The 20,155-nt window shown below is 44.8% G+C and overlaps 1 pseudogene; it reads left to right on the top strand.

Moving 5' to 3' along the window:
- The first annotated feature begins 11,743 nt into the window (after positions 1–11,743).
- LOC147974173 (protein FAR1-RELATED SEQUENCE 11-like) overlaps positions 11,744–20,155 on the top strand; it is an 80,939-nt pseudogene continuing 72,527 nt past the window's right edge.

Below are 20,155 nucleotides of genomic sequence, written 5' to 3'. Positions count from 1 at the left end.
GTCCTACTCTCTTCTCCCTCCTTGAGTCGCCCCTCCTTCTCCCTCCTCCCTGCTACATTTTGATTTAGTAGGCTAGTTCATATGCAACATTCTGATTTAGTTGATATGATTCAGTTGATTTAGTAGGCTAGTTGATTTAGTTGATTTAGTAGGCTAGTTGATTTAGTTGATTTAGTAGGCTAGTTGATTTAGTTGATTTAGTAGGCTAGTTGATTTAGTTGATTTAGAACATTTTGATTTAGTATGCTAGTGGATTTAGTAGGCTAGTTCATATGCAACATTCTAATTTAGTTGATATTATTCAGTTGATTTAGTAGGCTAGTTGATTTAGTTGATTTAGAACATTTTGGTTTAGTTGATTTAGTAGGCTAGTTGATTTAGTTGATTATAATTGTCCATAAAATGGCGCCACCACCACTATGCTACTGTTTTTCTTTCCTGTGAAGTGAATCATTAATCCTTTGCTCATATTGCTTTAGGAAAATATCACATGCTACTGTTTTTCTTTCCTGTGAAGTGAATCATTAATCCTTTGCTCATATTGCTTTAGGAAAATATCACATGCTACTGTTTTTCTTTCCTGTGAAGTGAATCATTAATCCTTTGCTCATATTGCTTTAGAAAAATGGCGCCACCACCACCACCACTATGTCGACTGTGCAAGTCAAGGTGCGCCAGCAGCCTTGCAACTGGCAAGCTGTTTGGCATCTACTTCCAGCCGAGTTTTCGTCATGCGGCGGTAAGAAATTAGATGAAATGTAACAACTATTTTATTTTTAGTGTTGGCATTACTGCATTGTGTCATTTTTCTTTTCTTACACAGACCGTCCCATGCAATGTGAGGTTGACATTCAACAAGCTGACAGGAGACACTGTGACATTTGAGGCTCCTGGGGGGCGTACACTATGGAGGTCAAGAAAGGACGCAATATGTCGCAGATTGGAGGAGATGGATGGGCCCGTTTCCTCGCCCGCATGCGTCTTACTGGTGGTGAGTTGATCAGCTTCTCCTTCAGAGCAGAAAGACCCAAGCTGGCTGTCATTTATCTCAACCTGGTGGAAGATGATGAAGATGACGAAGATGAAGAAGATGATGAAGATAATGAGGACCCACTCGATGAAGATGATGAGAACCCACTTCATGAAGCCATCGTAGCTCAAAGAATGAGGCTGAGCGAGGAAGAGGTGTGCAACCTATGGGACATAATTCCACCACGTGCTGACTTTGTCGGGGTGCCATTCGTGACCCGCCTGACAAGTACCATGGTCGATCGACATGATATGGTATGTTATACTTACAAATGCAAATTATCAGATGATATGCTTAGTGTAGAGTCCAATGATATGTTGTGTGGAATCTAGTCGTTGATATGCTTTAGTGTAGAGTCTGATCACATGCTTATTAGTGTAGAATCCAAGGAACTATTAATAGTGTAGATAATCCATATATACTTATTAGTAGAATTCATGATTAATTAGTACAAATGCATAGTACTGTGTCTTTTTATAGTGTAGAAATCTAGACTTAATAGATATATTTGCAAGAGTATATGTGAGGCTATTTATTAATTGATATGTTTTTCTTATTCAGAAATTGCCAAAGAACCTATCTGTGAGTTGTGGTATCGAGCCTGATGAAGAAGGCTCAGCTGGACTACGCCTTACCGCAAGGGGCTCCGTCACCACCTGTACTTACCGCATGGACACAGACGGTCGCACACACTGAAACTCGGTTGGGTGGAAGAGATTCCTCGTTGGCAAGAATCTTCGTGTTGGACAGGCCATCCTAATTACTATCAGGAACACCCACCGCCCCAGGCTTGAGGATGATGATCGTCGTCGATATCATCTAGAACTACATATGTGTGTATGGCTATATCATCTAGAACTACATGTGGTGATCGTCGTCGATATCATGTAGAACTACATATGATGATCGTCGTCGATATCATCTAGAACTAAATATGATGATCATCGTCGATGTCACCTTGTACTGCTTGAGGATGCATGTTGAGTATATATGAAATTGTTATCTAGTACTCCCTCGGTTCCAAATTACTCGTCGTGGTTTTAGTTCAAATTTGAACTAAAACCACAACGAGTAATTTGGAACCGAGGGAGTACTACCTAGTACCTATAATGCTTTATGAAATTGATATCTAGTAGTACCTAGTATCTGGAAATTGCAGTTTATTGAAGCTGGAATGGGGAAATTGTGAAAGATATAACAATAGCGCGGGCTCAGGAAATCGCTACAGCTAACTAATAGTAGCGCGTTTCGAAAATGCGCTGCTGATATAGTCAATGGTAGTAGCGCGGGTACAGACAACGCTACTACTAACAGTTAGATGTAGTGCCTTATTGGTAGCGCGGGTGCCCGCGCTGCTGATAGCCTCAAAACCCGCGCTACTACTAGGGTTTTCCCTAGTAGTGCTTAGCCGTGTGCGGTGCCTCCCTCCACCATATTCCACCTCGGTAATATCGTAGCAGTGCTTAGGTGAAGCCCTGCATCGGTAGCATCATCAACATCGTCATCACGCCGTCGTAATGACGGAACTCTCCCGCAAAGCTCTGCTGGATCGGAGTTCGTGGGACATCATCGAGCTGAACATGTGCTGAACTCGGAGGTGACATACGTTCGGTACTTGATGGTCGGATCATGAAGACGTACAACTACATCAACCGCGTTGTGCTAAAGCTTCCGCTTTCGGTCTACGAGGGTATGTGGACAACACTCTCCCCCCTCGTTGCTATGCATCACCATGATCTTGCGTGTGCGTAGGAAATTTTTCTGAAATTACTACGTTCCCCAACAGTGGCATCCGAGCCTGGTTTTATGCGTAGATGTTATATGCACGAGTAGAACACAAGTGAGTTGTGGGCGATACAACTTATACTGCTTACCAGCATGTCATACTTTGGTTCGGCGGTATTGTTGGATGAAGCGGCCCGGACCGACATTACACGTACGCTTACATGAGAGTGGTTCTACTGACGTGCTTTGCACATAGGTGGCTGGCGGGTGTTAGTTTCTCCAACTTTAGTTGAACCGAGTTTGGCTACGCCCGGTCCTTGAGAAAGTTTAAACAACACTAACTTGACGAACTATCGTTGTGGTTTTGATGTGTAGGTAAGAACGGTTCTTGCTGAGCCCGTAGCAGCCACGTAAAACTTGCAACAACAAAGTAGAGGACGTCTAACTTGTTTTTGCAGGGCATGTTGTGATGTGATATGGTCAAGACGTGATGCTATATTTTATTGTATGAGATGATCATGTTTTGTAACCGAGTTATCGGCAACTGGCAGGAGCCATATGGTTGTCGCTTTATTGTATGCAATGCAAACGCCCTGTAATTGCTTTACTTTATCACTAAGCGGTAGAGATAGTCGTAGAAGCAATAGGTGGCGAAACGACAACGATTCTATGATGGAGATCAAGGTGTCGCGCCGGTGATGATGGTGACCATGACGGTGCTTCGGAGATGGACATCACAAGCACAAGATGATGATGGCCATATCATATCACTTATATTGATTCCATGTGATGTTTATCCTTTATGCACCTTATTTTGTTTTGATTGACGGTAGCATTATAAGATGATCTCTCACTAAATTTCAAGGTATAAGTGTTCTCCCTGAGTATGCACCGTTGCGAAAGTTCTTCGTGCTGAGACACCACGTGATGATCGGGTGTGATAGGCTCTACGTTCAAATACAATGGGTGCAAAACAGTTGCACACGCAGAATACTCAGGTTAAACTTGACGAGCCTAGCATATACAGATATGGCCTCGGAACACTAAGACCGAAAGGTCGAGCGTGAATCATATACTAGATATGATCAACATAATGATGTTCACCATTGAAAACTATTCCATCTCACGTGATGATCAGACATGGTTTATTTGATTTGGATCACGTGATCACTTAGATGATTAGAGGGATGTCTATCTAAGTGGGAGTTCTTAGGTAATATGATTAATTGAACTTTAATTTATCATGAACTTAGTCCTGATAGTATTTTGCAAATTGTGTTGTAGATCAATAGCTCGCGTTGTTGCTTCCCTATGTTTATTTTTTGATATATTCCTAGAGAAAAACTATGTTGAAAGATATTAGTAGCAATGATACGGATTAGATCCGTGATCTGAGGTTTATCCACATTGTTGCACAGAAGAATTATGTCCTTGATGCACCGCTAAGTGACAGACATATTGCAGGAGCAGATGCAGACATTATGAACGTTTGGCTAAGCTCAATTTGATGACTACTTGATAGTTTAGTGCACCATGCTTTACGACTTAGAATCGGGACTTCAAAGACGTTTTTGAACGTCATGGACCATATGAGATGTTCCAGGAGTTGAAGTTAATATTTCAAGCAAATACCCAAGTTGAGAGATATGAAGTCTTCAACAAGTTCTATAGCTAAAAGATGGAGGAGAATTGCTCAACTAGTGAGCATGTGCTCAGATTGTCTGGGTACTACAATCGCTTGAATCAAGTGGGAGTTAATCTTCCAGATAAGATAGTGATTGACAGAGTTCTCTAGTCACCATCACCAAGTTAGTAGAACTTCATGATGAACTATAGTATGCAAAGGATGACGGAAATGATTCCCAAGCTCTTCATGATGCTGAAATCAACGAACGTAGAAATCAAGAAAAGCATCAAGTGTTGATGGTTGACAAGATCACTAATTTCAAGAAAAGGGCAAAGGGAAGAAGGGGAACTTCAAGAAGAATAGCAAGCAAGTTGCTGCTCCAATGAAGAAGCCCAAAGCTAGACCCAAGCCTGGAACTGAGTGCTTCTACTGCGAAGGGAATGGTCACTGGAAGCGGAACTACCACAAACATTTGGCGGATAAGAAGGATGGCAAAGTAAACAAAGGTATATTTGATATACAAATTATTGATGTGTACTTTACTAGTGTTCATAGTAACCCCTCGGTATTTGATACTAGTTCAGTTGCTAAGAGTAGTAACTTGAAACGGGAGTTGCAGAATGAACATAGACTAGTTAAGGGTGAAGTGATGATGTGTGTTGGAAGTGGTTCCAAGATTGATATGATCATCATCGCACATCCCTATACTTTCGGGATTAGTGTTGAACCTAAATAAGTGTTATTTGGTGTTTGCGTTCAGCATGAATATGATTTGATCATGTTTATTGCAACACGGTTATTCATTTAAGTTAGAGAATAATTGTTGTTCTGTTTACATGAATAAAATCTTCTATGGTCATACACCCAATAAAAATGGTTTGTTGGATCTCGGTCGTAGTGATATACATATTCATAATATTGAAGCCAAAAGATGCAAAGTCAATAATGATAGTGCAACTTATTTGTGGTGCTGCCGTTTAGGTCATATTGGTGTAAGGTGCATGAAGAAACTCCATGCTGATGGGATTTTGGAATCACTTGATTATGAATCACTTGGTACTTGCGAACCATGCCTCATGGGCAAGATGACTAAAATGCCGTTCTCCGGAACTATGGAGCGAGCAACAGATTTGTTGGAAATCATACATACTGATGTATGTGGTCCAATGAACATTGAGGCTCGCGGTGGGTATCGTTATTTTCTCACCTTCACACATGATTTGAGAAGATATGGGTATATCTACTTAATGAAGCACAAGTCTGAAACATTTGAAAAGTTCAAAGAGTTTCAGAGTGAAGTGGAGAATCATCGTAACAAGAAAATAAAGTTTCTACAATCTGATCGTAGAGGAAAATATTTGAGTTATGAGTTTGGCCTTCATTAAAAACAATGTGGAATAGTTTCACAGCTCACGCCACATGGAACACCACAGCGTAATGGTGTATCCGAACGTCGTAACCACACTTTATTGGATATGGTGCGATCTATGATCGATCTTACTGATTTACCACTATTGTTTTGGGGTTATGCATTAGAGACAACTGCATTCACTTTAAATAGGGCACCATCAATATCTGTTGAGACGACGCCTTATGAACTGTGGTTTGGCAAGAAACCAAAGTTGTCGTTTCTTAAAGTTTGGGGCTGCGATGCTTATGTGAAAAAGTTTCAACCTGATAAGCTTGAACCGAAATCGGAGAAGTGTGTCTTCATAGAATACCCAAAGGTAACTGTTGGGTCACAGATCCGAAGGCAAGATATTCGTTGCTAAAATGGATCCTTTCTAGAGAAGGAGTTTCTCTCAAAAGAAGTGAGTGAGAGGAAAGTAGAGCTTGATTAGGTAAATGTACATACTCCCTTGTTGGAAAGTAGTTCATCACATAAATCAGTTTCATTGATTCCTACACCAATTAGTGAGGAAGCTAATGATGATGATCATGAAACTTCAGATTAAGTTACTACAGAACCTCGTAGGTCTTCCAAAGTATAGTCCGCACCAGAGTGGTACGGTAATACTATTCTGGAAGTCATGTTACTAGAACATGATGAACCTACGAACTATGAGGAAGCGATGATGAGCCTAGATTCCACGAAATGGCTTGAGGCCATGAAATCTGAGATGGGATCCATGTATGAGAACAAAGTAAGGACTTTGTTGGAATTGCCCGATGATCGACAAGCCATATTGTATAAATGGATCTTCAAGAGGAAAACAGACGCTGATAGTAGTGTTACTATCTACAGAGCTCGACTTGTCGCAAAAGTTTTTCGACAAGTTCAAGGTGTTGAATACGATGAAATACTCTCACTCGTATCGATGCTTAAGTCTGTCCGAATCATGTTAGCAATTGCCACATTTTATGAAATCTGGCAAATGGATGTCAAAACTGCATTCCTTAATGGATTTATTAAAGAAGAGTTGTATATGATGCAACCAAAAGGTTTTGTCAATCCTAAAGGTGCTAACAAAATGTGCAAGCTCCAGCGATCCATCTATGGACTGGTGCAAGAATCTCAGAGTTGGAATATACGCTTTGATGAGTTAATCAAAGCATATGGTTTTATACAGACTTTTGGAGAAGCCTGTATTTACAAGAAAGTGAGTGGGAGCTCTATAGCATTTTCTAAAACTATATGTAGATGACATATTGTTGATTGGAAATGGTATAGAATTTCTGGATAGCATAAAGGGATACTTGAATAAGAGTTTTTCAATGAAAGATCTCGGTGAAGCTGCTTACATATTGGGCATCAAGATGTATAAGATAGATCAAGACGCTTGATAAGATTTTTTCAATGAGTACATACCTTGATAAGATTTTGAAGTAATTCAAAATGGAACAGTCAAAGAAGGAGTTCTTGTCTGTGTTGCAAGGTGTGAAGTTGAGTAAGACTCAAAACCCGACCATGGCAGAAAATAGAAAGATAATGAAAAGTCATTCCTTATGCCTCAGTCATAGGTTCTATAAAGTATGCTATGCTGTGTACCAGACCTATTGTATACCTTAGTTTGACAAGGGAGTACAATTTTGATCTAAGAGTAGATCACTGGACGGCAGTCAAGAAAATCCTTAGTGAGGACTAAGGAAATATTTCTCGATTATGGAGGTGATAAAAGAGCCCGTCGTAAAGAGTTACAACGATGCAAGCTTTTACACCGATCCAGATGACTCTAAGTCTCAGTCTGGATACATATTGAAAGTGGGAGCAATTAGCTAGAGTAGCTTTGTGTAGAGTATTGTAGACATAGAATATTTGCAAAATACACACGACTCTGAATGTGACAGACCCGTTGACTAAACTTCTCTCGCGAGCAAAACATGATCATACCTTAGTACTCTTTGGGTGTTAATCACATAGCCATGTGAACTAGATTATTGACTCTAGTAAACCTTTTGGGTGTTGATCACATGAAGACATGAACTATGGGTGTTTTTTTGACAGAAAGATTGTAAGGGAACCCCCTACAGTATAATTGGTGCAACAAACCCAAATTGCAAGTATCGTGCCTTGAACCTGGGTGGGTGGGAAGGCATCAGCCCCTTCCCACCACTAGGCTATGCCTTAGTCTATGAACTATGGGTGTTAATCATATACAGATATGAATATTGGTGTTAAATCATATGATGATGTGATCTGGATTATTGACTCTAGTGCAAGTGGGAGACTGAAGGAAATATGCCCTAGAGGCAATAATAAAGTTATTATTTATTTCCTCATATCATGATAAATGTTTATTATTCATGCTCGAATTGTATTAACCGGAAACTTAGTACATGTGTGAATACATAGACAACAAAGTGTCACTAGTATGCCTCTACTTGACTAGCTCGTTGAATCAAAGATGGTTAAGTTTCCTAGCCAAAGACATGAGTTGTCATTTGATTAACGGGATCACATCATTAGAGAATGATGTGATTGACTTGACCCATTCCGTTAGCTTAGCACTTGATCGTTTAGTATGTTGCTATTGCTTTCTTCATGACTTATACATGTTCCTATGACTATGAGATTATGCAACTCCCGTTTACCGCAGGAACACTTTGTGTGCTACCAAATGTCACAACATAACTGGGTGATTATAAAGGTGCTCTACAGGTGTCTCCGAAGGTACTTGTTGAGTTGGCGTATTTCGAGATTAGGATTTGTCACTCCGATTGTCGAAGAGGTATCTCTGGGCCCACTCGGTAATGCACATCACTATAAGCCTTGCAAGCAATGTGACTAATGAGTTAGTTGCGGGATGATACATTACATAACGAGTAAAGAGACTTGCCGGTAACGAGATTGAACTAGGTATTTAGATACCGACGATCGAATCTTGGGCAAGTAACATACCGATGACAAAAGGAACAACGTATGTTGTTATGCGGTTTGACCGATAAAGATCTTCGTAGAATATGTGGGAGCCAATATGAGCATCCAGGTTCCGCTATTGGTTATTGGCCGGAGACGTGTCTCGGTCATGTCTACATAGTTCTCGAACCCGTAGGGTTCGCACGCTTAAAGTTCGGTGACGATCGGTATTATGAGTTTATGTGTTTTGATGTACCGAAGGTAGTTCGGAGTCCCGGATGAGATCGGGGACATGACGAGGAGTCTCGAAATGGTCGAGACGTAAAGATCGATATATTGGACGACTACATTCGGACTTCGAAAAGGTTCCGAGTGATTCGGATATTTTTCGGAGTATCGGAGAGTTACGGGAATTCGCCGGGGAGTATATGGGCCTTATTGGGCCATACGGGAATAGAGGAGAGAGGCCAAAAGGAAGGAGGCGCGCGCCCCCCCTCTGGACCAAATTGGACAAGGGGTGCAGCCCCCCTTTTCCTTCTCCCTCTCCCCCTCTTTCCTTCTCTCATACTCCGGAAAGGAAAGGGGAATCCTACTAGGACTTGGGAGTCGTAGTAGGACTCCCACACTTAGCGCTCCCTCCTCTAGGGCCGGCCTCTCCCTCCCTCCTTTATATACGGGGGCAGGGGGGCACCTCTAGACACAACAATTGACCTCTTTATCTCTTAGCCGTGTGCGGTGCCCCTCTCCACCATATTCCACCTCGGTAATATTGTAGCAGTGCTTAGGCGAAGCCCTGCGTCAGTAGCATCATCAACACTGTCATCATGCCGTCGTGCTGACGGAACTCTCCAGCAAAGCTCTGCTGGATCGGAGTTTGTGGGACGTCATCGAGCTGAACGTGTGCTGAACTCGAAGGTGCCATACATTCGGTACTTGATCGGTCGGATCGTGAAGACGTACGACTACATCAACCGCGTTGTGCTAACGCTTCCGCTTTCGGTCTACCAGGGTACGTGGACAACACTCTCCCCCCTCGTTGCTATGCATCTCCATGATCTTGCGTGTGCGTAGGAAATTTTTCTGAAATTACTACATTCCCCAACAATCCCAACCCCCCCCTTTTGTTCTTCGGAATACAAAGTTTCCACCATGTTGCCCAATGTATCCTCTTCTCTTATGATTGTCATCATCACCCCACCAGTATCTTGATATGGCGTCTGGCATACCACCACTTTCTCTTCCACTTCCAAGTGCGAGATAAAGTACACCCAGGTTCTGATAAGCTCCTTTATTTCTATAATTCTTGTTGAACCTTTTCTAAAGTCAACAATTTCTACAATCAGGGAGAAGGCTTGCTATACCTTAAATTACAAAACCACGACAATTATTGTGCGGCTATCATTTATCTTTTTGTTGTATGGTATAACATACAAATGGTGTCAAAATTATATCCTGATAGGGTGTTCAACTATGTTGGTAGATGGATGCATGTTCTTACTGTTAAATTAAGGGCTCAATTATTGGTTGATATATCGGCGTTGTGTTGGTCATCATTGCGTTTATGTAGAAAATGATATGGTCTTGTACGAGAGGAATATATCTCCTCCATCGTAGGTTGTATTCTTATGAACTTATTAGCTATGCACCAGTCTATTGTTTTACCATGTGGTCGGTGTATGCGCAACTTAAGAAGGTGGGCACATATGTGTGTACATAGAGTGGACTGAGGTCTAGGCATCAGAAGAAGTGCTTCTCCATCCTAGTGTTTTTTTCTTCTTATCTCTTGCCCTGAACTGTTTTTTTAGTGATCTTCAGGTAATATTTGTGTGCATCCTCAAAAGTATATGTTGGCAATTAAACCCATATATCATTGTTAAAAAGCTTTTCATTTTTCAGAAGTCTTACCTTAGTTTTTATTAACAGCTGGGGAGTGGCCCAGCAAAATGGGTTGTCTGGACTTTTTCTGTTCGTGCTGGAGTGGGGCTTCATTGAAAGATTTGGTTCGGTAGAACCTCCCTCTCCGAGTCAATGCATCGTTCGGCCTAGGGCTCCTCCAGATCGAACATTCGGTACATCTCGGTGTCCTAATTTAAAGTTGCAACAAGAATGTAGTACACGCACCAACTCTTAGTATGTACTCTGAAGTAAGAGCTCCTTTACGGTGATTGAGGCAGTACTGGGAGTACTTTCGAGTACTTACCCCTCCGAGTTTTGTTAGTCGTCCGATCTGGCGGGGGATTAAAAATAGATTAACCTAATTATTTTAATTAGAGAAGGGCATAATGGTCCAGGGTAAAATATTCTGTTTTCAACCGATCACGTCCACGACGTCTAGATCCAGTTCTCGTTCTCGTCCTCTTCCTTCTGTCCGACGAGCCCGGCGAGAGGTACCAACAACGTTGCCGGCGCCGTCCTCGTCCTCCACCTCGTCCCCTTCACTATAAACGACGTGCCCGGCGGCAGGAAGAAGATTAAGGCGTGACATCTGCGGCGGCAGTGTCAGCGCTGACGGTGGCGGCGCTATTGGAACTCGCCCCCGCCGATCACATCGCTTTCGGGCTTGCATACTAAGGTATGAATCACCCGGATCTCAACTCCTCCCCGTTTGATTGGCCCGTTGGAAGTGACTCTTGGCAGGAACTCCAACTTCCTCGTAGATGGATCTATACTCTGCGGTTGGCCCCTCGGTTAGGCCGCCGGGAGATATCAATTCTTGTTATGAAAGTAGGCTTGTTTTTCTTGATGCAACAGGAGATATCAATGCCTGTGGGAGATATCGCCATAAACTTACTTTGTTTCGTAGCCTGCACTTCCTATTTAGATTTGTTTAGTCATCATAGATTTAGGTTTCCCTAGTGCATGCAATTCAATTTAGAATTTTTCATCATCCATGGTCACTTGACTAGTTTATGGGGGACCCAGTTTATGGACGTTTATGATCGCTTGCCATAAATGTACAAGGAGCAAAGTTTAAAATTCCACGCAAGATTTCATACTAGATTTTGCATGAATTTATGTTTGTCCTTTCAGATTTTTATTCGTCTGAATTGTGATGCAGGAAGACATGGCGGATGTAAGTCATGAGTCAATGATGGAGTACTATCATATTGCCAACAAGATGTTTAATAGTGATGATGAAGGTTATACATTCTATAACAAATATGGTCTTGAGAAAGGTTTTAGTGTCCGGAGAAGCTATGTCGAGTGGGATGGATCCAACTGCCATATAATTTTAAGGAAATTTGTGTGTAAGTGAAGGGGTTCGTGAAGATAAGCACATGAAGAGGAAGATGGAAGATAGAAAGAGCAGGCCACGGAGTATAACTCGTGTAGGGTGTAAAGCTAAATTGGTGATTGCATGACAAGAGGAAACAGGTCAGTGGTTTGTCAAGGATTTCATCGATGAACACAACCATCCTCTAGCCCCACGGGATCTGTCGTGTCTTTTGCGTTCACACAGAAGAATTAGCGATGAGTAGAAAGCGGACATTGCAGACATGGAAAAATCTGGGATCAGAAAACAGCATATTATGGATATTATGTGCATGCAATACGGTGGATATGATGAGGTTGGATGCATTATGAGGGACATTTACAATTTCTGCCATGCTAACAAGCAGGAAACAATTTCTTCTGGGGATGCTCAAACGGTGATCAATCACATGGAGGCGAGGCAAGAGAAAGATTCAGATTTTTTTCTTCAGGTACTTGGTTGATGCAGCTGGCCATCTAAAGGGACTGTTCTGGTGTGATAGTCAATCCCGAATTGACAACGATGCTTTTAGAGACGTTATTCTTTTTGATAGCACATACAGAACCAATAAGTACAATCTGCCATTTGTGCCATTTGTCGGGTTGAATCACCACCGCAGCACCGTTATTTTTGCATGTGGTATCATTTCACATGAAACAAGCCAGGCTTACGAGTGGATGTTACGGACCTTTTCTGATGCTATTGGACAGAAGCATCCTATATCTGTGATCACGGATGGGGACCTTGCAATGCAGAGAGCAATCAGGGTGGTGTGGCCTGACTCAAACCATAGGCTCTGTATATGGCACATTCAGCAGAACATTGTACGCCATCTACATGATGACGCAGTAAAGGAGGAATTCAGATCTTTCATATATGATACATCTTCCATTGAAGAGCATGAGAGAAAATGGTTACACTTCTTACAACAAAATAAAGTAACAAGTGAGGACTCCTGGCTGCATCAGATGCATAAGATGAGAAAACTGTGGTGTGCTCCATATCTTGAGGGCCGTTGTTTCCTAGGATTGAGCAGCAATCAGCGAAGTGAGACTTTAAACTCGGTGCTACATATGCATCTTGAGGCTAAGATGACGTTGTTTCAAATGCTAGAGCACTATGAGCGTTGCCTTGCGTCGCGACGCTTGAATGAGGCTCTCCAAGACCTCGAGGCCTTGCAGTCCGTTCCGTTCATAGAGGGAAATGCTTCAGTTCTTGAGAAACACGCAGTTAAAGTTTTCACTCCTGTTGTGTTTAAGTTGGTCTTATATATGGAGCATAGATGCTGTCAAAAAATGTGAGATCAGAGAGGTACTTGATGCAGTAGAGGTTACCACATACGTTTTGTCTAAGAAGGAAAGAATGGATAAAAAGATCAAAGTGCGCACGGAGTCGAAGGAAGGTCTGCTTCACAGTATCAGTTGTTCTTGCCACAAATTGGAATGCGCATGCACACCATGTTCCCACATATTTTACATATTGGGAATTTTACAAGAAGAAACACTGCCCAGGTGTTGTGTTCCCACTAGGTGGACAATGAGTGCAAAATGTGCATTCGCACCGACCATAAAGAGAGAGATGTATGCGCACGGTCGGACAGCAAGTACGTCGACGATCAACCTGATGTTGGCGTGTGCATTGTTGTCTATGTCTAGTATCTTGTGACCTTTTCTCTAAAATACTTCATTCTATCAGTTTGTGACTTCCTCATAATGTATGACTCAGCTATTTGGTTGTCCACTCCCTTGTAACATTATGAGTTTGGGATATATTTTTTGCATTTTATATGTGAGTTTTTGAAGTGCAACCTCAAGAATCATGGTTTCTTCATGGCTAGCGTGTAGCTTGTTTATGTTGCATGATAAAATTTGGAAATAGATGTAATGGAGGAATTATATTTCACTCTCGAAAACAAAATAAAAGCTGATAAATCCGAAAAATACATTAGTCATCCATGCTCTCCAATTGAAGAATATACAGGATGAATACATATGATGAATCATACTTATCCTACATATCCTCCACGTAGAGTGCAAGGAAGACCAACGCTTGTCATAATCAAAAAAATGAAGGTATTTAAGCAGGTGCAGGACTTGCTCGGGGGGCGAGGTGGGACTAAAAATGTTAAGTCCGGGCACGAGAAAAGGTGATTTTTTTCAACTCCTCCAAGGTTTTATATTTTTTTGAATTTATACTGCCCTCTAGACTAACTGATCAAAACATCGGCCTATACCTCTAGGGGGCATTGTAAAATATATTTTTTCCAAATTTTCTTTGATAGACATGTTTGGCACATGTGGGTCACCGTGTAAAAGAAAATTTTGGTGTTTTGGAGGTGGTGGAAAAAATCAGCTTTGTTTAAAAACTGGCTTAAGTTAGACCAAATGGTCCCTTCGTAATGCAGTGATTTTTTCGACCACGTCCAAATCACCTTAATTTCGGCACACATGGTCTCTTGCACAAACAAAGCTAGGTTTCCAAGGTTTTTTATTTTTTTTATTTTTTTTGAATTTATACTACCCACTAGACCGACTGATCAAAACATCGGTCTATACCTCTAGGGGGCATTGTAAAATATATTTTTTCCAAATTTTCTTTGATAGACATGTTTGGCACATGTGGGTCACCGTGTAAAAGATAATTTGGGTGTTTTGGAGGTGGTGGTGGAAAATATCACCTTTGTTCAAAAATTGGCTTAAGTTACACCAAATGGTCTCTCCGGAATGAAGTGATTTTTTTAACCACCTCCAAATCACCTCAATTTGGGGACACATGATCTCTTGCACAAACAAAGCTAGGATTCCAAGGTTTTATATATTTTTGATTTTTTTGAATTTATACTGCCCTCTAGACTGACTGGTCAAAACATCGGTCTATACCTCTAGGGGGCATTGTCAAATATATTTTTTCCAAATTTTCTTTGATAGCCATGCTTGGCACATGTGGTTCACCATGTAAAAGAAAATTTGGGTGTTTTGGAGGTGGTGGAAAAAATCACTTGCGTTCAAAAACTGGCTTAAGTTAGACCAAATGGTCCCTCCGTAATGCGGTGATTGTTTTGACCACCTCCAAATCACCTCAATTTTGGCACACATGATCTCTTGCACAAACAAAGCTATGTTTCCAAGGTTTTATATTTTTTTTGAATTTTTTCTAATTTATACTTCCCTCTAGACTGACTGATCAAAACATCGGTCTATACCTCTAGGGGGCATTTTAAAATATATTTTTTCCAAATTTTCTTTCATAGCCATGTTTGGCACATGTGGGTCACCGTGTAAAAGAAAATTTGGGTGTTTTGGAGGTGGTGGAAAAATCACCTTTGTTCAAAAACTGGCTTAAGTTAGACCAAATGGTCCCTCCGGAATGCGGCGATTATTTCGACCACCTCCAAATCACCTCAATTTTGGCACACATGATCTCTTGCACAAACAAATCTAGGATTCCAAGGTTTTTTTTTTGTTTTTTTTGAATTTATACTGCCCTCTAGACTCACTTGTCAAAATATCGGTCTATACCTCAAGGGGGCATTGTAAAATATATGTTTTACAAATTTTCTTTCATAGACATGTTTGGCACAATGTAGGTCACCCTGTAAAATAAAATTTGGGTGATTTGGAGGTGGTGGAAAAAATCACATTTGCTCAAAAACTGGCTTAAGTTAATACCAAATGGTCCCTAGGGAATGCGGTGATTTCTTCGACCACCTCCAAATCACCTCAATTTTTGCACACATGATCTCTTGCACAAACAAAGCTAGGTTTCCCAGGTTTTATATATTTTTTGTTTTTTTGAATTTGTACTGCCCTCTAGACTGACTGGTGAAAACATCACTCTATACTGCCCTCTAGGTTTCCAAGTGTACTTTATAACAAAATAGTAGTAATTCATTTGGGATGATGTAACATGTGAGAGATGAAATATAGTACTAATTGATTTGGGTTCAAAAACATGTGACAGATTAAAAATGGTAGCAATTGATTTGGGATGAAAAACATGTGACAGATGAAAAAAAACACCCTTACTAGCAGTACATTTCAACAAACATATATGCAAAACAAATGTGTATTACATGTAAGTGAGTGAGCATGTGTAAAATTTTGCTGGTGATATGAAGAAGATCAAAACTAATTTCAAAATGCAAAAAAATGCCCACCTACCAGAGGCAGGAGATTTCATGCACCACGGCCTGTATACGACTAGGAACCCAACAGTTTATGGGCCAGGATGCAGGCCCGTGGTGCAGATTACTGTTCGGCTGGTAGGCCCAACGGGGCAAAGAGCATGATGATTAGGCAAAGTACTGCCTGCATAGGAGAGGAGCTTCAGTGGGGAGGCACAGCCGGGTATATAAGCTGGTGCGTCTCCCTCTCGCTCGGCGAGGTGGGACTAAACTCCCACCACCGTTTGCTCTGACCTGGTGCGCCCATGCGATGGGCTAGATTAGATGGGCTTTCATAGGCCGGCCTATCCCGCGTGCTGGACCACGCGTGGGTCTAGATGTCTAGGCTGGCCCATGCTTTTCCTTTTGTTTATTTTTTCCTTTTCCTTTTGTTTACATAAAAATTACCTGACCACTCAAAAAATAACATAAAAATTACATGACGCCTCAAAAAAATAACATACAAAAAATTCAAAAGGTATTTTTATCAAACACAGCTTTTTAAATATTTATATTTTCTTTTCTTATAAATAAGTGACATTTTCAAAATTCTAATAAGTAGGATAATTGCCGGGGCTGCTGATCCACGGGCACCTATGGGACCGGGGTCCCTTTTGGTTCGGCGGGGGGCGGAGGTCGCGCAAAGAGTAGATCGAGGCGAAGCACACGGGCGATTTACCCAGGTTCGGGCCGCACGGATGCGTAAAACCCTACTCCTGCTTTGTGGATTGTATTGCTTTCTAGCTCGGGAGCGAGATCGAGCGCGAGTGTGTGGAATTGCTGAACCCCGAGCGAGAGTATTCGAAGTGTCTAACCCCTCTCTCAGTTGCCCCGGGCCTCCTTTTATATGCTCAAGGGGTTACCGACATAGGGCAACGGAGGGCAAAAGTGGAAGAGTGGTGGTAGGCACAGCTAGGTGCTGTAGTAGGCACAGCTAGCTGCTACAGTGTTATCATACCTAACCCTGACGGCAGGGGACAAGAGCATTAAATGCCCGTCTGTGTCGCCTAAACAGTGCCGAAAGGGGCTTGCTAGAGAAGCCACCGTTAGCCACGGTGGTTGTCTTGCCAGCGCCTGCTTGCCACCTCGCACCTCAGCTGCGCAGCCTTCCGCCACGTGTGCTTGGGAGGGCCCCAAAGCGACGCGTGGGTGGATGTGCTGGAGCGCGGGCACGAAGTGGGGGCTTCCCGCGGCAAGCTCTTTGCCGCGGTCGTCGTCTTGTCGTGTAGGTCCGGGAGCTTGTCGCTCACCGGGCCTTGCCGGGGCGCGTGGGGTGCCGCGGCAAGTTTCCTTGGTACGCCTTGGTTGGCCTTCCTGGCAAGCGCCTCTTGCCGGGGCCTTGGGACGCTTCTGATAGCCTTCCCGGCAAGCTCCTCTTGCCGGGGTCTTGTCTTGAGTACTTTGTTCTTGAATAGTCTTCAAGGGGACCACGGAGGATCTTGGCGGTCGCCCGGCAAGCCTTGCCGCGGGATGCTGCGACTGCCCGTGCACAAGTTCGGGGTACTAAGGGTACCCCTACTTTAGTACACCGACAGGAGCCCCCGGGCCTGGGCCAGACACGGTGCCGAGCGCTGTTGGGCCAGGCCCAAAACAGTGCACGGGCACGCGCGGCCTGGGTCACGCCGTATATCTGTCCGTTTCCCCCGCGCACGCCTCGAACGGCATGCATCAAACGCGGAGCCGTGGGTGACGCGGGCGGCGTGCGTGGGGTTAAGCCCCGCGAGCATGCGTCAGGCCATGATGAAGGGGACGACCCACGCCCTCCTCTCTAAACGGAGGTAGGCGTGGGGGCGTGGTGTATTTACTGGACGGGGCCGGTGCGCGGTTTCTGAGGCGCCCACTTCCCGAGATCACGGGGTAGGGCGAGGCCGCCTCATCCATCGCCTCGGTTCTGCACCTTCGCCACGCGGCTCCCATGCGCTTGGGGTCGCGGACGGTGGAGGTGGGAATCTGGGCCATTGCGAGCAAAGGTAGCGGGTCGGCCTGCCTCCCTGCTCTTCCCGTGCCTTGATTCGCTGAGCGGGGCGGCCGGGCTCCCACTTTGCTCCTTTATAAGGAGCGGGAAGGGAGCACCGAAGCCCGCACCTTCTCATCTCCTCCTTTCTTCAGCTTCGGCTCCCTTTTCTCTCATTCGCCATGGAGAAAGGGAACCCTGGGCCTTCATCGGTGGCGGCGAGGGTTGCCGCCAGACAGCGCACCCTTCCCTCTTCCCCTTATGGCTGGCTCTCTTCCGCGCTCGTGGTGGCAGAGCCAGCCATAAGGGGAAGAGGGAGGGGGCGAGGTCGTGGACGAGGTCGAGGACGAGGTCGAGGCGCTCGGGGAGGAGGCGGACGGGGCGGCGCGCCAGCTTCGCCTCCGCCGGCGACTCCTCCCCCCGCGGCGGTCCATATAGGGGACAACCCTTGCGAGTTCTTCGTCAAGCTGCGCTGGGCGCCTCATCGCCGCCTCCGGCTTCCAGCTCCGTTCGCGAGCGCGATGGAGTTGGACCCGCCCGAGACGCTGAGACTGCACATGAGGGGCTGTGGGATCAGCGGCACGCGAGTCCGCGTCGTGTTCCCAGCCCCTGGTGTGATGTATCTTGACCGAGGGTGGAAGACGTTCGCCCGCATCCACAGCCTGATGGAGGGGTTCACCCTCCATTTTAAGCTGGTGGAGGGCGATCTCCTCTCTGTCAAGGTCTTCGGGTGCTTCGGCACCCGGGCGAAGTGCTGCGTGGACAGCTCCTCCGATAGCGAAGGCTCCTCCCCGAGCAAGAGTGACGAGGAGGAGAGCGGCAGTGATGGTGAGGGTGGCGGGCGGCAGGATGGCGGCTCCGACTAGGTGTCGGGCGCCGTCTCGTGCAGCACCGGCGACCCCATCATCCGCGCCGCCGGCTTCTTGAACTCCCCGGGGGCGTCTCCTTGGGCGGCTGGCGTAGGGAGGCCGCGGAAGGGGAAGAGGGCTGGCGACAAGGCCGTCAGGTCGGAGTACAAGGGCGTGGTGCCCTCGACAGTGTGCTGACGTCCTGCCGCCCCTCCTTCGCACCCTTCCCCCGGCGTCGCCATCACCGTCCGGTCCCCGGGATGTTCTCTTGGTGTCTTCTGGCACCTGTAGCTCGCCTTGGCGCCCCTTTCCCCTTTTCGTCTCCTTGACCTACCTCCTGAAGAGAGGGACAGGAAAGGGATTACGGGCACCTTATCTTTTTAATTGTAAGCCTTCGGGCCTTAGCTGTATCTAAAACTTGTAATCCTCTCTTTCATGTTTTTCATCCTCTATGGACTGTACCTGTATGGGATGTTTTTTAATGAAAAGGGGATGCTTGCCGGGGTATTTGTCTCGCGGGTTGAACCCACGCCAAGGAGCAAATCCTTGGTGTCTCTCGGACAGACATTCCATTTCCCGGCAACTGGCCCTGCCGCCTTCCCACGTCGCTCGACCTTCCTCACGCCTTTGATGGAGACGGGAACGAGGTGGGCGCGGCCCTCCCGTTTCATCCCTTTGCTGCCACGACTACGCCCGAACTTGGCCCCGGGAATGCGCTCCAGGGCCTAGAGTTGAGGGAGCACGGCAGTTTTCGGGAAGAAACGCGGTTTCGCATTCCCCAGTCCATAAGAGGATGCATGAAGAGGGACGAAAGACTTATCTGATATCGCAGCCCCCGGCAATTCTGGCTTGCCGGGGATGAAACTTGGCACCTGCAGCCCCCAGCGACACTGGCTCGCCGGGGCCTAGGTGCTGGCGCGCCCTTCTTCTCCTTTTCGTCCTTCAAGCAGTCTGGCCAGGATATGCGAGCCCTGCGAACGAAAGAAGAGTAGAAGGACAGACACTCGACCTCTAAGTTAGGGGTTAGCCGCTGTTAGGGACTATCAACCCTAACCAAGGACGAGACTCAACCTAGCATGCATGCTATAACCCCGGGGTATGCCAGCACTTCAATCTCTGGTGCTCAGGGTCTGCGCCTGGCTCTGTACAAAGGATTACATGCAACAGCGGCAAGACTTGTACAGAAAGGTGGTTGCCGGGCAGGGCCCGACAACCGCGCCTTACGGGTAAAACTTACGAAGATGCTCGATGTTCCAGGA

Source organism: Triticum urartu, chromosome 5A (assembly GCF_056163025.1).
Source record: "Triticum urartu cultivar PI428250 chromosome 5A, HENAU_Tu73, whole genome shotgun sequence".
Lineage (NCBI taxonomy): Eukaryota > Viridiplantae > Streptophyta > Magnoliopsida > Poales > Poaceae > Triticum > Triticum urartu.
This window is presented reverse-complemented; position numbering and strand designations above follow the sequence as displayed.